This window comes from Urocitellus parryii, chromosome 14 (genome assembly GCF_045843805.1).
Source record: "Urocitellus parryii isolate mUroPar1 chromosome 14, mUroPar1.hap1, whole genome shotgun sequence".
Lineage (NCBI taxonomy): Eukaryota > Metazoa > Chordata > Mammalia > Rodentia > Sciuridae > Urocitellus > Urocitellus parryii.
Window position 1 is genome coordinate 27132647 of NC_135544.1, and position 18907 is coordinate 27151553.

Below are 18907 nucleotides of genomic sequence, written 5' to 3' on the forward strand. Positions count from 1 at the left end.
CTATTAGGAGGGAAGAATCAGTGTTTTCTTCCCAAAACCTTCAGCATATTTCCTCTAGCATCTCATTGGCTACAATGGATCCACATGCCCACGACAAGGGGTATAGATAACCCATCATAGAGTTCTGTGCTCCTTGTTACATGGATCAATTGTAGCCAATGAGATGCTGTTATGAGATGTTGTTGTGTGTAAAAGCATAAATGAAGGAAAGAGAGTAGAACCGGAGAGAAAAAGAAACACTACTGGTTCCAGGTCAGGAAAGGGAAAAGCAAGGTATAAATTGAAATGCTGATTATGAAGTCCTATGAGATAGGACTTGTCAGTATTCATTGAGAATCATTGGTGTGTATTTTTCCACTATTCAGCCAAAACAAGTTAAAAGCCAGATGCTGATTTTAAATTAAAAAACAACAACAACAACAACAAAAGCATTTAAAAGTCTGTATGTCTACCTAGGAAAATAAGTAATTCAAACAAATAATGGATGTATTCCATATATATTCCTAAATGCAATCAGTGATGCAAATGAGGTGCAAGCTATAAAGAGCTAGCTTGTTATAGTAGACAAAATAAGGGCTTTACAGCTAGCCAGCCTTAGGGTAGGTTTCAGGTCAAAAGGTGACTCAGCATGAGTTCTCCTTAAGCCTTAGTTTCTCATCTGTAGAATGGGAGTTGAGTATTAATTGTTAAAACAGTCTAGGATTTTGTAACAATTAATGAGAAAATACTAAGAACTTGGAACAGTTGCTGGAGCATAACTGGCTCTAGAGTAAATAAAAGTTACTTATTACAATTGATTCTATAAAATTTTATAACTGAGATGGAAGTGGCAGGGTGAGATAAAGTGGGTTAATTTCAGGAGAAAAATGATATTATCATTAAATCATTATTCTTTGCTGGTATCTCTCATAACCAATGGGGTATGTGTGTATGCTTTTGTGGGTGTATATATAAATATATATTTTTTGTTGTTGTTGTTTATTTTAGAGATCCACTTTTATTGGGGAAAATGAGACTCCCCAAATTCAATGAAATCATATAAATTCATATTTCCCTGCCAAAGACAAGATTCAAATTAGATGTTCTGACTTTAAGTCTGCTGCTCTGTCTACCACTTCCACAGAATAAGAATTTTTAGTCATTTTTGAATGATTCCTTGTTTACTGTTTTAAAAAAGTAGCCTTGGAATCTTTCAATCACTGAGTTGGAAAGACTTCATAAAAACTATGTTTATCTTGTGAGATCTGTTCCCAAACCACTTGGGGATGTTAATCTTACATATATGCAGGGGCAGAGAGTACACAGTCACTTTATTTCACTATGTATTCGTCTTTAAAATGAAGTTATACTTTGTGCTGGTGTTTTTGTTTGTTTTCTAAAGGTTAGCTATCAATAGATGATTTCTAATGTCTACAAATATTTTCCCAATTGACTGGTTATGGCATATGAAATTTCACCATCGGAATACATTTTATCGTTAGGGTTAGTTTTAAGAAAGTCCTTGCTAAGCTGCACTGCGAAGGGAAGAGGAATATTAACATACTTACACCCATTGTTCTCATCAGTTTTCTGTTCTAATGGACCCCATGGAGAGTGCAAAAAGATACCAAAGGAGAGCTGGATTTGAATGCAAAGTGTAAAATAATTCCAAGGCATGGGGAGGCAGAGAGAGCTGACACTTCCTGCCACCTCCAGGAAGTGTGGGCAGCCAGGAACATGCAGACAGATGAGAAAGCAGGGGAAAGGAACAGAGAGGGTGGGATGCCAGAAGTCAGTGAAGCCTACTTAGAACTATTTAGTCCTAGAGCCATTCCTAAAAATGACTTAGAATTCTTCTTTGTTTTTAATTATGACTTTCTCCAGTTTTGTCATCAGCAAAGACGTAAAACAACTAACAGGCCAAGGTAAGGCATGGTAATGTTTCTTAACCACTAAACATGCCTAACTTGTTACATTTTTAGTCTTACATAATTTCACAGCACATATTGTTGGTACTTGATAAATATTTACGGAATGAATCCTTCCATGATTCTGCCCCAGTCTCTGTACTTCAGAAGTGATTCAATATTGAAGGCATGGTAATTTTAATGCTTGATGTAACCTTTCAAACAACAACAGCCAACTTTTGTAAGACTGTTGTGTTGTCTAATAGAACTCTGTCATGATGAGAATGTTTTTTAAATCTGTTCTGATGAAAATTGTAACCGCTAGTCACATATAGATATTGAATATGTGAAAGGTAACAAGAGAGACTAAGGAACAGAATTTTAACTTCATTTCATTTAAATGAAAGTAGACACAGGTTGCTAGTCGATACCTACTATATTGGACAGTGCAGGTCTAAAGGTTTTGTTAAATGCATTCTATTCCTCTTTTTATTCTAACTTATTTTTTATTAATATCATCAATTATTATATATAAGTTCCTCTCAGTTTGTGTTTTATTCTTTTTAAAAATAGAAATAACTTGGTTTATCTATGGCAATTAGCACAGCAAACCAAAAACGGCTTGGGGAGAATTTATATGTCATTATTTTGAGGACTTTAAATATGTACTCTATTTCCAATTTCAGCTATTGACATAAATGGAATGAGTCTGTGGAGTAGAAATGGTGAAGCAGGAGTAGGTTGGACACTGAGAGTCAATCTTTCTTTTGATGGCCTCCTCCTTCCTCAGGAATCTGGCACCTTCCGGCTGCCTCCAGGGTCTGCAGGGGGCCTCTAAGGCCCTTTTTTGTAGCCCTCAATCTCTTAGCTTCCTAAAGCCCTCCCCCTCCCTTCCCAGAAAATGTAGGCACCGCTAAGTAAGGAGGAAGGGAGTAGTTAAGAGAACCAATATTAAGTACCTACTGTGTGCTTCCTAGACACTTTACATGATGCTCAGAAAAAAAATGCGTTGCTGTCATGAATGTTACCTCCCTGCCAAATAAATGGAGTTCGTAAGTTTTTTTTAAAATGGATAAATACATTTTTATCACGTTGAAGCACATACTATGATGAGGATGCAGAAACTTAGAGCAGTTACATGAATTCCTCAAGACTAACCACACCAAATGCTTTCTTCGCTTGCTGAATGTTTTTCTCTCCTATTTCAACCCCTTGCCTTGTTGCCTGTATCCTCAGGGTTTAGCTCTTTACCTTTCACAAAGAACCATTAGATAAACTGGCCAATAGATTTACACCAACGGATATAAATGAATTGATAGAACACCCCTCCAGGCCCTCCCCCCCTTTCTGGGGCTTTTCAAATTTTAATGTCAATCTTTTAGGGACATTGTCAATTTACAGAAATGGCTCCCTCAGAATTATATGCTGTTCAGGAGATGTATTTTGGTACTTCACTAGCATTAATTTTTTTTCAAAGCTTCCATAAAAGCGACGCATTAATTTATAAATTAAACTTCAATGGGGTTTGCGTTTATCTAAATCTGTATTGTTACGAGGAGTAAACGATTGATTGGTGTACTAGCCCCTATCACTACGGATGACTAGTAAAACGCATTAAAAATTGGCTCCTCCCATCTCTTCCTCCCACTCTCTCGGAACCTTCTATGCTTCAGAGTATGGTCTAAAGATGTAGGAGCATTTGGAAAGGATTTAAAAATTAAAATACGACGACGCGATTTTCAACACAAAGACCACAAACAGCTCTAGAGCACAAAAAGTATTTAACATATCACATCCAGAAGTTGGAGGAGTATAAAGTACAAGTCGTCCAGTCCAGTCTGCAGAGACGGTTCATGCTTCCACCCTGCAAAAACCGAGCAAGCGACACGTCGCGACGAATTTCAGCTGCAGAAGAGGAAGAGCATCACCTGCAGTCCGAGGCGTGGGAAACGCTGCCGGAGCGGGTTTCTCAGCCCCAGAGGTGCGCGCAGAGGGTCCGGGGGCCGCTCAGGTGCTGAGTGAGAGGAACGCGAGGGCGACTAGGCAGGGTGAAGTGCAGACATTTCACCGAGGGGACGGCTCTGACCACAGGGACCGCGGCAGCAGGGGGTCCTCAGCAGCCACGGCACTGGCAGCCGCAACTGCCAGGGAGGCAGACCCAGTCAGAGAACCCCTAGCTCACTGGAGAGCTGGGGGCGAGGCGGGGCGCTGACGTCATCTCCCCTCCCCCAGTTCCTCCAAGAGGGAGGGAGTGGGGAAAAGAGACTGCGATCCGCCGCAGCTCCCGGCCGCAACTCCTCAACTAGGCGGCTGGCTGCCTGGACATGTCCTGACAAACTTGGCTTCTCTCCTGCCCTCTCCAGCGCTCGCGCATTCTCTTTTCGTCTCCTTTTGGTGCTCAAGTTTCCCCCTGGTCGGAAGCCTCTGGAGATGCGGCCACCTGGGTCCCAGCAGCGCGGGCGGATCGCACTCTGGTTGGGGATATGCTGAAGATCCTAGAGAGGCAAAGTTGGTACTTCAAACACGGCTCTTAACAATATCCAAACCGCGTGCGAATTACCCAACTGCCTGGGAGCGCAAAGCGGAGCACCGAGGACTGGACTAGAGTGGTAAGTCCTTTGTTTAATACATGCTTTTTTTTTTTTTTAAAGTTTAAAGGTAAATGAAATAACGTGGGCTGTTTGGCTCCAAGAGAATGCTGGATATGCGTGCATCTCGCAGGCTCTGCGCTCAAGGAACTGCACAACACTCTGGTTGTGCAGGGCTTGGGAATGAAAGATCTGTGTGCATAGCTTTTGGAACTCCAAAAATACATACAGAGCACTGTTCAAAAGAACTTGAAAGCGATGCCGTTTGTACGTTATTTCAAACGTAACTTATTCTAGAAATGGTGCCCTGGGAGGGCGCATCGGGGACCGCATGATCTGCAGTGGCGCAGCGCCCTCTAGTCTGGACACCCGGCAAAGCGCACTCCTTGCCGGATTCCGCTCGGAAGGCGAACTTGGACCTGTGACTGCGGAGCACTCCAGGGACTTGGACGCGAGCTCAGTCGCCGCTGCTTCAGCAGCCTTAATTTACCACCCAAACGGGCGGTAAATTTCCAAAAATCAGCCGGGGTGAACTAGATTCAAAGGCAGTCCTGGAGGAAAGGTTTTTAGTATTGGGAACTGCCCCCTTCCCCTTAATTTCCATGAGTCTCTAGGGGATCGGGTTGATTCTTTATAAAGGACACATGTGGAACTTGAATCACATTTTTCTTTTATGTGAAGGTAATTCGACATTGGCCGAAAAGTCATCTCCATTTCGTTATGTAGGGGCTAAAGGATCAGTAAAATCCTGGCAGCACCAGAGTCTGAATCTCTCTCTGTGGATCCCGTGGCGACGAAGTGCAACTTCTTCCAGGCAATTAGATTTCTCAGTGAGCCTGGCAACTCGGGATTCTCAAATAGATGTTTAGTTCTAGTAAGCCTATTATTTATTAATAGATAACAATTTTCTCCAGGATTTTTTTATGCCATTCAGAAAATCCTGTAATTTTATGTTACGGAATGGTATTTTTGTACTTTTTACTATTCTTCCTTTTCCCTCCTGGTACTACACCATGCTCTCCGTCTCCCAACCCCTGAACGGCTGGTGTTGTTGTATGGTGGTATTTTTCTGAGAATTCAGCAAGGGGCGCAAACCGGTTAAGCTTGGAGATCAGGTCATTCACTTTCGAGGTGTTCCATGTATGAAATTGACCTGTAACACCAGTAGCACTTTGCGCAATTGTGGCAGTGGCCAAACAAGTCTTTGGATGGTGGTGTTTACTGAGTATGTGATTTTATGTGTATTCTAAATAGTGATCAGCGAATATGGTGCTATGAACCCGCATCCCCATTCTGTAGGCATTATTTTTTCTTCCCCATCATAACATGCTAGACACCATTATTTTTTTCAGTCATCTTTTTTAAGATGGCTTAGGAAGTGATATTAACTTTGAACCAAGGAAACAGTGTTCTAACACTGGTCTCTTTCGTCCATATCTGTCTCGTCATTCCCCCTGTAGCTCCCTCCACCGGTCCCAGGAAAATCAGATCTCTTGGTCCACACAGTGTGAAAATGTTGAAGCCCCAGAAACTTTCCGAGGTCAAGTTCGCTCTCTTCCCTGGGCTGCGTCTCAACGCTCCTGAACGCTCAGGGTTTCGGCTGAGTCTCAGTTGCGCTAAGCCGGTTTGGAGATCTGTGGGTGCGGGGATGGGCTTTCAGCCCTGGGACGCAGAGACGGGGCGCTCCCCCCACAAGAGTGTTACCAGCGTGGGGGCGTTTGGCGCCGGCGTCGGGGGCTCCCTTTTCTCCCTGGGGAACTTGTAGTTGTTAGACTGGATGCAGTTTGCGGAACTATCTGGGGAGAGAGTGCACGAGGTGACTTGGCTGCCTTTTGTCCGCAGACGGGGAGTTGGCGAGGGGTGGGGGTGGAGGGGTGTTGGTGGTGGTGCCGGGAGAGGCTGGCGTTGGGGTTAGCTGCCGGACCCGGAAGGTTCTGGGGTCTAACTAGTTCTGCACAAAGAGGTCGCGGAGGAAATACCTCCTTTCCCCTCGGACTTAGCTTAGATTTCAGGAGGAAGTAGATTCCTATCTTAACTACATTCCTTTTGTGACCTGTAGTAGTTTATTCCACCAAACCGACGCAGACCCAGAACCCAGGCATTCAAATGCAGATTCAGGAATTTCCTGAAAGTTCTAAAAAAGGCTGAGGGACGCGTAGGGGACCCTGCCCTCAGGTCTTAGCTTTTTTTCTTTTTCTAAGCCAAGCGAATGTTTCCCCTTTCCTAAAGGGGAACATTCCATATTTTCACCAGCATCTGCGTGCTGGCCATAACTAACGGCATTAGAACCAGCCCAAAGCTGTTCCTCGCTAGCCCCGGTGCTTGCTCTTATCCCTGCACAGAGCTGGCCTTTTGTAGGTTCAAGGTTTCTTTTGACCCCGGGCAGATTGTTGTTGCCCAGGACCCGTGGGCTCTGAGTCCCGCCGCCGCAGAAAGTCAGCTAGAGTTTCCGCGCTGGAGAAACGAGCGCCGGCGCAGGCAGGCGTGGCCGCTGGCGGAGGGATATCTTCCATGCGGAGTTCCTGAGGCACCAGGCCGAGCTGGACGCCTCGGTGCCGGCAGCGCAGGCGGCGAGTGGTGAAGCCGGCTGCCAGCACCATGCGGACGTGCGGACCCAGTGAGGTCCCCGGCAGACCCGCTCCCCGCTCGGGGGCGCGCTGAGGCGACGAGGTGCGTGCCCCGAGAACGCTGTTGCCACTTGGGGCCAACTTTGCAGTAAGTTTGAAGGGAGGAAAGTTTGGAAAGTAGGTGAGGGCGCAGCGCCGCTCTGCGGCTGTCCGGCTGGCGCGTCTGTGCCCGGCGGGCATGCAACTTGTTCCCTCGGGCTGGCTGTTAGGTGGGTGCCTTCTTGAGGCTGTCCAGCTCAGGAGTCTGCTCCTCCCGGTATCCCAGTGAATCGGGAGAAAGAAAGAGCCCAGCTGGAAGGTGGTAAGGAGTTGAGTCCTCTTCTTTCCCCCTGGAAAGTTCAGTCCTGGCGCCCGGTTTGCGGCGGCTTGGGAGGATGCGGAGGCGGAGTGGCTTGGGGGTGGTAATTGGCGACGTGAACGGCATGGTAATTACTGGGTCTGGTGCTGCAGCGAGCCGGCCGCGGGCCCTGAGCGCGGGGTCTGGCCCGGGGAGCCATTGCTGGACATCGCGGCGGCCTCGTTGCGCTGGCTCCGGGCGGCCGAGGGTGAGCGCTGCTGACCCCAGCCCGGAACACCTTGCACCGCTCCGCTTCTCCTTGCTGGTAACACTCCTGCCGGCTCCTGGATTGACTGATCTCTTCCAGTTTATGAAACATTTACTACGTAGGTGAGATGAAAGGAAGGCCTGTCGCGGAGAGTGGGGTCTTTGAAATGGAGTCGCAGAGTTGTCTTAGATGTTTTGTGCCCTGTAGGAGTGCTGTCCTGAGGTTTAGGTGCAACTGGTTGAATGCAGATTGAAGACTTGCGGTTGCTACACTGCGGGACTAAATGTTTGTAAAAAATGCGGTTTGTCTGTTGTTTCTATGTTCTCTGGAAGAGAAACTTGTAAGATTTTCATTAAAGAGATTCTGGCTCTTCAGTACTTCTTAGTAAGGTGCTTTCTTTTAGGAAGGTAACTTTCTCTTAAGATTTTTTTTTTTTTTAAATGAACCCAGTAACCTGAATTGCAGAGCTTTGGAAACAAGGATGCAATTGTATGTATTAGGAAAATAAACTCATAAATATTTTTTATGCAGTTGATTTTTTTTTTTGCATGTGTTTGGACTATGGTTTCATTAAGTGGCTTTTGTTAACTCCATGGTGACTGGTAGAGGAGAGTTTTTTCCTTTCCTTTTTTTTTTTTTTTAACAACAGTGACTTACAAATCATAGGAGGTGCATCAACCTTCAATTACTTACTTACCTTTTCCAAAAGCAGATTCCTAGTGCATCATCTATTCAGTATTGAATAGTTTAAGAAGATACTTGGCGGGTGTTGAAAATAGGCAATGGTTGTGTCCTTCATTGGAAGAGTTTAGGTTATGTTATCTGACATATTTAATTGTTACAGGTACTCAGGTACCCTAGTTATATAGCTTAATTTTGGTATTTGTCTTTGTGTCTTAGGAAGACAGCTCTGATTCCACAATTAGAATTATCCCTTTTACCTTCTTATGTATTAGAAGGTTTATGATGTAAAAATACTTCAACTATTATGTAGTTGTAAAAAACAACAGTTGACTGTTATGTCAAATGTGCTGTTTAACAAGCTCAATGTTAAGTTTTGATTAAAACTTGCATTTGTATATCCATTTCTGGAAAAATTAACATCTTAGAAGAGCCAAATTCTTTGTCACTGTGGAAGTAAGTAAGACAGGACTTCATAAAAATCATTTTGGCCACCTGTGTTCTTTTTTTTCTTTTTTTTAGTAAGTGCTGGGGATTGAACTGGGGGCCTCACACATGCTAGGCAAGTTCTTGACTGCTGAGCCATATCCCCAGCCCCTTATTTGTATCTTTTAATTTGTCACTAAAAGTAAATCATTTAGATCCCTGTTAAAAGTTGTGGTGCAAATTAATACTGTTTTCACTTTGCTGGTTCCTTGCCTTTCTAGTGTATGTATGTCTTTAGGCTTAGCTCTAGAGCCACCAATGAATTAGTAATTTTCTTCAAATTTTAAAAATGGGACCAATCTTAAAGACTTTGTTTAAATCCTCAGGAAGTCTGCTACCACCTGTTTTTCATGCAAATATGTCTGATTTTACATAGAATCAATAAGGAGACAAATCAGTTTAAAACACTATTACTGCATTAAATACTATCTCAATGGCCCAATTTGTGGCTGAAAGTATCTCCTGATTTAATAGAAGCCATAAGGCTTACTGTGCATTTTAATCTTTGTGAGTGGGAATTTACAGTAGGAAAGTGTTCTTTTGAGCAGATAATGTAGAGATGAAACCAAGTTCTGTCTTCTGGCCTCAGTTGTTCATTTTGCCAGTGTTGGCTTATCCATTTATTCTGGAAAGGAGTTTTAAAAATGGGTGATAGACATTTAATATTAGAAAATTGCTATTTTCTCCTTTCATATCTAAGAGGAGCATTAAACTTAATTGATTGTATTCAATCAAATTAGAAATATATAAAATATATATTGTATATAGCATGTTTTTATGTTTTTAAAAAAGTGTTCCTTTCTGAAAGTCTCAGATTTAAATATTATCTAAATTCTTGCTTAATTCCAAGGTTCATTGTATAGGTGGAGAAGTCCATAAAGTAATTATATATCTTCTTAAGCCTCTAAGAAAATTAGTCATCTTTATCTTTCAGACACTATTAAAAGCATAGAGCTTCATGATAAGGTCTATCGTGCAGGCACCCATCTGGCATTACCTGTAGCCAATTTTGAAGCATTTTGATGTGGATAGTGACCTCTTTTGGGGCTCTTGGAATCTAGAGCCATCTGCAGGGCCATTTGCAGTGTTGTTACTGGCTTGGTGATTGTGCCTGGATTTCTTATTGAGAGTAATGGATGTATTATTTTTTTTTTTTCATATTGACCTTCCTTGTCTCCCCTCCCCTATTTAGTCTTGCCTTTTATTCTCTGTTTTTAATCTTAATCCGTCTATCCATTTACCAGTCCAATAGCTATGGATCCTCTCTGTTCCAAACTTTGGGCTAAATGCAGTATACAGTGGTGAGCAAGTTAGGTTTCCTCCTCTTAACAGAGATTGCAATCCACTGAGGGAGAAGTATATTAAACATCAAAATCAATGTTACAAGAGATCCATTTGGGTCAGGACAGTCCATCAAAACATTTTAGCAAGCTGGAGATCTGGGATTAGGCAGATATAGGAAAGGATGAGTTATGAGGGAAGAGTGGATTAGGAGGGAATAGTTCAAGGAAAGCAAATGGCATGTGCAAAGCAAGTTATAGACAGGATGGTGTGTTTTGACTGTAATGTGATGAATGGAGGAAAGAGAGTACTAAGAGCATCATGCTGTCTATAGGGGAATGCTTGGTTAGTTTATTATCAGTGCATTTTTAATCCTATTTTCTTTTGATTTATGATGTATCTTTTTCTTTGTCTAGGTAGAACATTGAAGAACCTATGATAATGATTTAGATTGATTATAAAGATCTGGAGGATTGTTTTCGTAGTAAGGATTGAGGATAGAGGAAAAGAAGGAAACATTGAAAGTGAAGATAAAGCTGTATGTGAAAAGTGGAGTACAGGAAAAATAAAATAAATTTCTTTGCGTTATTTTTCAGAAGGGAAGAGGTGTAGATGTTGGATTAGTTGAGCCTCAACTCTGGGTGTTGTCATTGGCTCAGGACAGCTTGGTGTTTCACCTTGTTGCAAGCCTCCTGGTTAGTACACTGTTTTGATTTGAAATAGGAATTAATAATAATGAAATCAGATTAGGAAAGATAGAGGTCAGGTTATTGAAAGTCTTTAATACAGGTTAAGATAAGTATACTTAAGCAGAAATATTATTTTCCAACTAGTGAATAAAATCACAAAGAAATTTGAATAGGCAGAATATCAAAGAAGTGTTAAAAACACTATGCCTAAAAACAAGTACACCTGTGAACCAGAACATATTAACAGAAATGGAAAGGAACTTTTTTTTGTTTTGTTTTTGTTTTTTGGTACTTGAGCTTGAACCCAGGGTGCTTTCCCACTGAGTCACATCTCCAGTCCTTATTTTTTACTTTGAGACAAAAAATTTATAAGTTGATGAGAGTCTCTTTAATTTGCTGAGGCTAGCCTTGAATTTAGGATTCTCTTGCCTCAGTATCCTGAGTCCCTGGGATTGAGTCACTGTGCTTGGCTGAAGGGAACAGTTTTGAGAAATTGAGGAAGTAGAAAGTCTCAAAATCTAGATGACTCTTTAGAAATGGAATTTTGGTAGGCAGGAAAAAGAGGTTATAGAAATCCTGGATTTGAGGTGGTGGGGAAAAAGGGAATATGTGGGGAGGGTAGAAGGCTATAAAAATTTTATCCAGTTTCTAATTTGTCAAAGAAATGGAGTCCACAGAAGTAATTCCTTGAATTCAGATGGTTGATTAGAGACAAAGCTGGTACTAGATTTCAGGTATTGTTTCCCAGCCCCTTCTTCTCTATTTGATTTTTGTTTTTTGGTCGCCAAGTTGAATGAGTTGAGGAATTGGTAAAACTACTCACTGAAATAGGAAAATACAGTGAAAATGCTACTATTTTGCTATGGAGAACGAGTGGAAAACAGGCTTAGGTCTGATGGTTTTTCAGGAAAAGTGGTCTAAGGCACTTGAGAGGTTAGGGATTGAATATGGGGTTCAGTCATGGTTTTTCATGATTGAGGTGGAGTGGATGATATCTTTAAGGGTGGTAATATATACACATATGGGAAGAGTTGAAAGCCACAAGAGTGTAATACCAGACTTTAAGGTGAAAGAGGCAGTACATGTACAGAAGAGTATTAAATAGAATCAGGAAGGTATAGAGTCTTGTTCTTTACATGTATGGATTGACTTTGTTTTTTAGGTAGTTTGACAATAAAAAGGACACAGGATTGCTGGGGATAGGGGTGAGTAGCATCAAATGTGACATTAAATCAGAGAAGATGAGCACTGAGAAGTGATCATTGGATTGGACATCAGCTTGTGATGCCAGAAGAAGTTACTTTATTTGCCAAGAAGGATCTGAAGGATTTGTGTGGAGCAGGTGAGGGTGACGTGGTTTTTAGAAGAGTTCTATTAGGAGGTCAAGGTGACGCAGAGAAACCACTTTATTTTTGTTTTGTTTTTGTTCTTTAGAGAGAAAAAAAGTAGTTTAAAGGAAATGCAGGTTGAGAGTTGTGTATTATAAGTAGGGATGAATCTGTAGACTCAGCAAAAGGTGATAGCCACAGTGAGGGGATTGTTGACCATGTTTGAGTTTCTGAGATAATTTAGGGGAAAAGAGCTGAAGAAGAGACAGAATTTTTTATGGCAGTGAGAATGTCTGTTTATGGGTCGGGTGGGCCCCAATCCCTTCTGAGGTGTGAGGAGAAGAGAATAGGCAACAAGAACATTTTAAGGAGAGGAAGGAAGATGAGGGACTTTGTGCCTGATGAACTTCTGCATGCATGGAACATTCACATTCATGATCCACTATTTAGTGAAATGCTAGTGTGTGTTCCTAAGAACACAGAGAGCATAATTTGACCTATAATAAAACCTTCCTATTTTTGGAAAAGTGGTGTTAATCAGAGGCCACCCTTTTAAAACAACATTTAAATCATTTCTTTTTACAGAGAAAAATACATGAGGTGAGATGACCTTAAATCACAATAAGTAGAATATTGAGCTTCTTGGTGGCCAAGTTTGTCCTGGAATGTGCATGCAGTGATTGGAGGATAGGTAAGTACACTGATCACATCTCCAGTTGTGAAGAGAGGAAGAAAAGAGGTACAGCACAGGTGTGCCTCACTCAGCCAAAAACCTAGGTGTAGCCGTCATCTTGACTTTTACTATTAGTTTTTTAATGTCACTGTAGCACAAAACAACTAGAAACAATGGTCTTCATATTACTAATGGAAATGTTCTGTAGGTTCATATAGTAGTAGGTCAATTAGCTTTTAGAGGTTATTGAGAAATGTTTTACTCTCTTACAGGTGCAAACACTTTTAAAACTTTTGAGATTAATTAAATCACGTAAACGCAGATGTTTTAAGTTCTGAGAAAGTCAGGTTTATAGCTCTGTGCTGTCCGTATTAGGAGTTTGAAGACCAGTTTCTCAGGTAATCATGTGAATAAAATATTTAAATCTTAGAGTCACAGACTTATTATAGCTCCAATCAAAACAACATGTAAGAGGCTGTGGTTGTGGCTCAGTGGTAGAGCACTTGTCAAGCATGTGTGAGGTTCTGGGTTTGATCCTCAGCACTACATAAAGATAAATAAATAAAATACAGGTATTGTGTCCATCTACAACCAAAAAAAAAAAAAAAAAAAAAAAACCCACAACAACATATAAATGGAGTTACCAGAAGTAATGAAGTGATATATGCCAAGCCTAATGTACAGTTCAGTACTGTTCAGTTTTTAGAGTCATAGCTTCCTCTCATTTTTACTGAAAATTCTATTAGTATGGGTTTAAAAGATTAGTATTCACCTAGAAAATAAATGGGGTCTACTCATTAGTTTTTCAGAAAGCTCTTAAAAGTACTGTCTGCATTTATAATTTATTAGAAGGTTTAATTTTGATTTTTGCTTCCCCTACAAATGTTTTTGGAAGCTATAAATAGATAATAGCCGAGTAACAAGTAGCCTTTTTGGTAACATAATTTTTTTACTTCTATTTTTTTGAAGGGATTTTAGAAATCACTGAACATATTATTTGATACAAAAAAATTTTCAAGCAAATCATTTACTTTTTATTTTCTTTTGACAATTTTGTGACATTGCACCAAAGGAAAAAAGAAAAAAAAAGTGACACTAAATTGAACATTAAACTCTCAATTCCAAGTTTTAAATTCTAGTGACACCCTCATTGATGTTGATGTAATGAAAATATGGAATAGAACACATTGAGGGAGAATACAAAATTCTTAAACATTTTTGTATATTTTTATCTTATGTGAGTGAAAAGTTTAATAGTGTTTTCCTAATGTATAGAGGACTAAAATGACTACCTGTGCATGTAAGAATGGCACCCTCTCATTAATAAATGTACTGATTTTTGACAAAACTTAGATATGTGTAATGCTGAATCCTACCTACTGCCCTGTCTTTGAAGTGTATTAAACATGTCTAAGTCTTAAACTTAAGATTTAAATGTGTTTATACGCATTTATATTTTCAGTATAGAGTCTTGTTTTGTGAAGAATATGCATCCACAGTAATTGATTGGAGCACTTAACACGAGAATTTCTCTAATGGAGAAATATGAGGATATTAATATCTTATTTTTACCAGAAAAATCATCTTTCTTCCTGTATTAATGGATTTTCAGAAATCTATACTAAAGATATTTAAGCATTGGACCTGAGGGCTCTTTAAGACTGAACTAAGTAAACATTCTTTGTTTTTCACTTTGGAAAATGTATTTTAGAAATCCTAAATCACTAGTGCAAGTGGAATGATCGCCTTCTAAATAACAAAGTGTAGCCTTGGGCAAAAATGGTTTTCAGAGTTTAATTTTCATAAGCATGAACTCTAGGTAATAATGTACTTTTCAGATGAAATAGTATCGGTATCTTCCACTCTTAGCTTTACTATTTGTTTTGCGTAGAGTAACAGCCATAATTTTGATCATGGTATTTTCTAGTGAAACCCAAGTTTACAGTTGTTGCTTATATTGCTGTAGGGTTAATAATATCTCCTAAAAAGTAATTTTTTTTTCTGATCAAGAGATTGTATGTAATAATTTACTCAAATTACAGTGGTATTCTGTTAGCCAAGTTTACAGAATAAATTCAGGGTTTTAGAAAGCCTCAGTTAGGAATGTGCTTCAGAAAGTTGACCCAACTGTGATTTGTCCTATGAGAACTATGTTGGGTGGGTTGTGGAAGGTGATTTTTGTGTTTAGGGGTCCCACTGGGTGTTGGCAGGGACAGTGATTAGACTGAGTAACTTGGGAGAGGACAGCTGCAGCAATTTTATATGTTGGGCCTATGACTTGGAGGGGAGGTGACCAGGTCCTTTTAGCAGTGGTGGTGGGGGCAGTATGGCACCCGTCAGGATTTATGGGTCCTTTCTAAGTTCTGATGGTAGATTCAAACGCTCAGAAAGATTCATTATTGTTTTCATTACACCACTGTTTCTTGGTTCCCTTAACTACTTCTGCTCTCTCTTTGCTGGTTCTTCCTCCTCTTCTCAGATCTTGGGGAGCAACAAGGCTCCATCTTGGGTTTCCTTTTTGTTTCCTCGGTGTTCTCCTGGTCTGTCCTCTCATTCCATTTCCTTGTTTCAGATACTATCATTTGTATCCTGATACTCTAAAGCCTCCAGTTGGACTTTGCCTGCATCTCTGTCTGCCTGCTGAAAACCCTTATTTGGATAACCTGTAGGCTGTTCTGGGTTAGTCAGCTCTCTGTTGCTGTGACTCCGTATCTGAGATTATCAGTTTAGAAGGAGAAAAGGTTTATTTTGACTCATGGTTTAACAGGTTTCACTCAATGGTTATTTGGCCCTGCTGCTTTGAGCCTGTGGCAGCACAGTACATGGTGGTAGCGTAGGCCTGGTTCACCTCATGGCAGCTGGGAAGCAAAGAGGATGTGGGGAGGACGTGGTTGGGGTCCACTTGCTCAGGGAAGACCTCCAGTGACCTAACTCCCTTCCAGTAGGCCCCATCTCATGAAGGGTTTACCATCTCCCCGTAGCACTGCAGGTTGGGTACCAAGTCTTACACATGGGCCTTTGGGGGCCACTTCTAAACCATAGCGATTTCTAAATTATCTTGTTCATAACTGAACTCCTGAAATTATTCCCTCTAACCCATTTCTCTGTTAGTCTTTCCTTTCTGGTACATGGCAGCTCTGCTCTCTTTGCTCATCATATAATTCTTGGAATCTTCTTTGATACTTCTTTTTCTTCCTTCTCTCCAGCTCATCAGCACATCCTGAAATGGGTCCAGATTTGGATGCTTCTCCCTATTGTCATCATTACCTTTTTGGGTCAAGACACCCTGGTCACTCACCTGCATTATTTCTGTAGCCTCTGACTGGACTCCCTCCAGCTTTTGCTCTTGCTGTCCTACATTTTCTCAAAGATACCAGAGTGACCCTTTCATAAGATCATGTCACTCCATGTCACTCTACTTTTCAGAGTCATCTAGTGGTTTCCCACTTTATTTGTAGGAAATCCAAAGTCCTTAAAAAAATGTTTTGACTATATATGTAATTAGAGGACAACAGACAAATTAATTTTATGGAAAAATTCTAAGTGATTTGGGTAGCATAGCTCTCCATCCATTAAGAATGGGATGGATGCATACAGTGATTTCTTTCCAAAGAGTACAGTACAGAAAAGGGGGAAATGGCATAACTTTGCCCTGGAAAAACCTAACAGACACCCCCTCAATCAAGTGAACAATATGTAGTGTCAATAATAAGGTGATTATGTCCTTTGATGTGATGAAAATGACAGGTTACCTTTGTGGTGATCCTTTTCAAAACACAATCCTAGTCTAAGCATAAGAAAACCATCAGACAAATTTCAATTGAGGTTCATTTTGCCTGAGGAATATTCTACAAAATGTCTAATTAGTACTTTTCTCAAAATTATCAAGATTGTTAAAAACAAGGAAAATCTTAGAGACCATAGTTCAGAGGAGTCTAAGGAGACAGGACTGCTGAATATAATGTGTGTGTATGTGTGTGTGTGTGTGTGTGTGTGTGTGTGTGTTTGAATGGGATCCTGGGGTGGAAAGAGAATATTGGGTAAAATTTAAGAAAATCTGAGTAAAGTATGGACCTGAATCAATAATGTATCAGTATTCATTCATTAGTTGTGACAAATGTATTATACTAATGTGAGGTGTTAACAGGGGAGACAGGGAATTGCAGCTTCTCTGTAAATCTAGAACAATTTTAAAATAAAAGGTTTATTTAAAAAACAAAAACAAAAAACCAAAAACCTTTCCTTTATGATCTGCTCTCTCCCTACCTCCTGTCTCTCATTGGAGCACAATGGGGAAGAGGAGAGCGATCTTCATGATCTCTGGGTTGTTTCTCTATAATCGATTACTTCTTCTCTAGGGATGATTTTTGAGCCCTAGAGGACATTTGGATAATGTGTAGACACTTTTAGTTGTCACAACTGGGACGGATAATGGTATGGGGTTTCAGTGGGTCGAGATCAGAAATAATGGGAACTATCCCAGTGTCTCAGAGAATCTAAGAATTATATGCCCCTCATGTCCAAGTGCTAAGGTTGAGACTCTCTGGCCCTTTAGAATTTGGGGTTCTCTGGTTTCTGTCAGATTCCTGACCAGTGTTTCTTGCCCTGCTTTCCTTTTCTCCTTGGCACTTCTCCTCGGCGTCCAATGTACGCTTGGTTTAGTTGCTTGTCCATCTCTTACCAGCAAGTGTGTCTTCCATCAGGATTTGGTAATTTGATTCACTTTTGAATCCCCAGCATTTGGAATTGTACCTGACTCAGTTTAGGTGTGTTCATTCAATATATGTTGAAAGAGTTCAATAATTACAGAAGTGAGTAGATGATAAAGATGACATATACTTACACTAAAAATTCAAGTAACAAAGTGCAAATGTATACATTCCTCTAACTGCCTATTCCCTCTTTGTGTTCTCTAGAAATTCCCACTGAGTTTCTTTTTTATCCGTCCACAATTTCCCCTCATTTTTAAATATATCTGTATACCAGGAACATGTGAACACAATTTATCTGCATTTCTCCTTTTTTAAATGGGATCAGCTCAGTATTTCTATTGATATATCTGGACATATTTACATATCAACACATGGAATGCCATCTTTTTGATGGTTGCATGATTTATATGTAGAATTAAGCAAAAGTATTTTTTTTTTAAATATTTTTTATTGTTGTTTATTCTTTTTTTTTTTTTTAAGAGAGAGTGAGAGAGGAGAGAGAGAGAGAGAGAGTTTTTTTTTAATATTTATTTTTTAGTTCTCGGCGGATACAACATCTTTGTTTGTATGTGGTGCTGAGGATCGAACCCGGGCTGCACGCATGACAGGCGAGCGCGCTACCGCTTGAGCCACATCCCCAGCCCAAGCAAAAGTATTTTTAAGTGTTTACAGTAGAATCTTGGTATGATACTTCATTATAAAGTGTATAATAATAATCATGTCTCCTGAAACAATGTGTTTCCTTAAACCAAGACAGTGCTCAACATTATCTTTATTAGTGTTCTTCAAAACATTTTCTTTATATGCGTTTTTTATTCCTACCTTGTAAGTCTCTTGTGATTGTGAGCTTTGCCTTTTCTAATCTTAACTCTATGTACCTAGCCTGGTGCTGTCTGATAGCAGGTCCTTAAAACCTGTGGGTTGAATTGAATTGAATTTTCTCCTTATGTTAAAATTACCAGATCATTTTGTAATATTCAAATTTCTATGAGTGTTAGAATCATTGACCAAATTGAGGTGTGTTTAGATATAGTTTTGGGAGAAAAATAGTCTTATTTTGTTGAAATGATGATTCTTCTAGAGTCCAGAGATCTAATTTCCTGATTGTATCTCTGAGAAGAAGGCCATGATAGCTAAAGGTGCTCAACTTGAATGTGGTTCAGTAGCAATTAAACTTCTCATTGTTTTAAGTATATCAGATCTTGTCTTTTTTTTTTTTTTTCTCCTAATGAAATGCCTAATGGGGCAAAGTTGGCAGTAGCTGAGTTCAGATACTTCAAATTAATGTTCCCATACTTATTTCAGCCTAGCTGGTAAACTAGCCTTCCAGTCTGCTGCTTTCACTTTGGGTAGCACTGACATTTTGTGAATATTAATTTGGAACTAACTTTGCAAGGATTCAGTGCTGTCC

At 40.3% G+C, this 18907-nt stretch overlaps 1 protein-coding gene across 1 annotated transcript in view; it reads left to right on the top strand.

The window, feature by feature from the left end:
* The first annotated feature begins 4467 nt into the window (after positions 1-4467).
* Fat1 (FAT atypical cadherin 1) overlaps positions 4468-18907 on the top strand; it is a 124054-nt gene continuing 109614 nt past the window's right edge. Inside the window, exon 1 of the mRNA XM_077792564.1 lies at positions 4468-4495. The gene's annotated coding sequence lies outside the window, so the exon portion shown is untranslated. The remainder of the gene's footprint in view (positions 4496-18907) is intronic.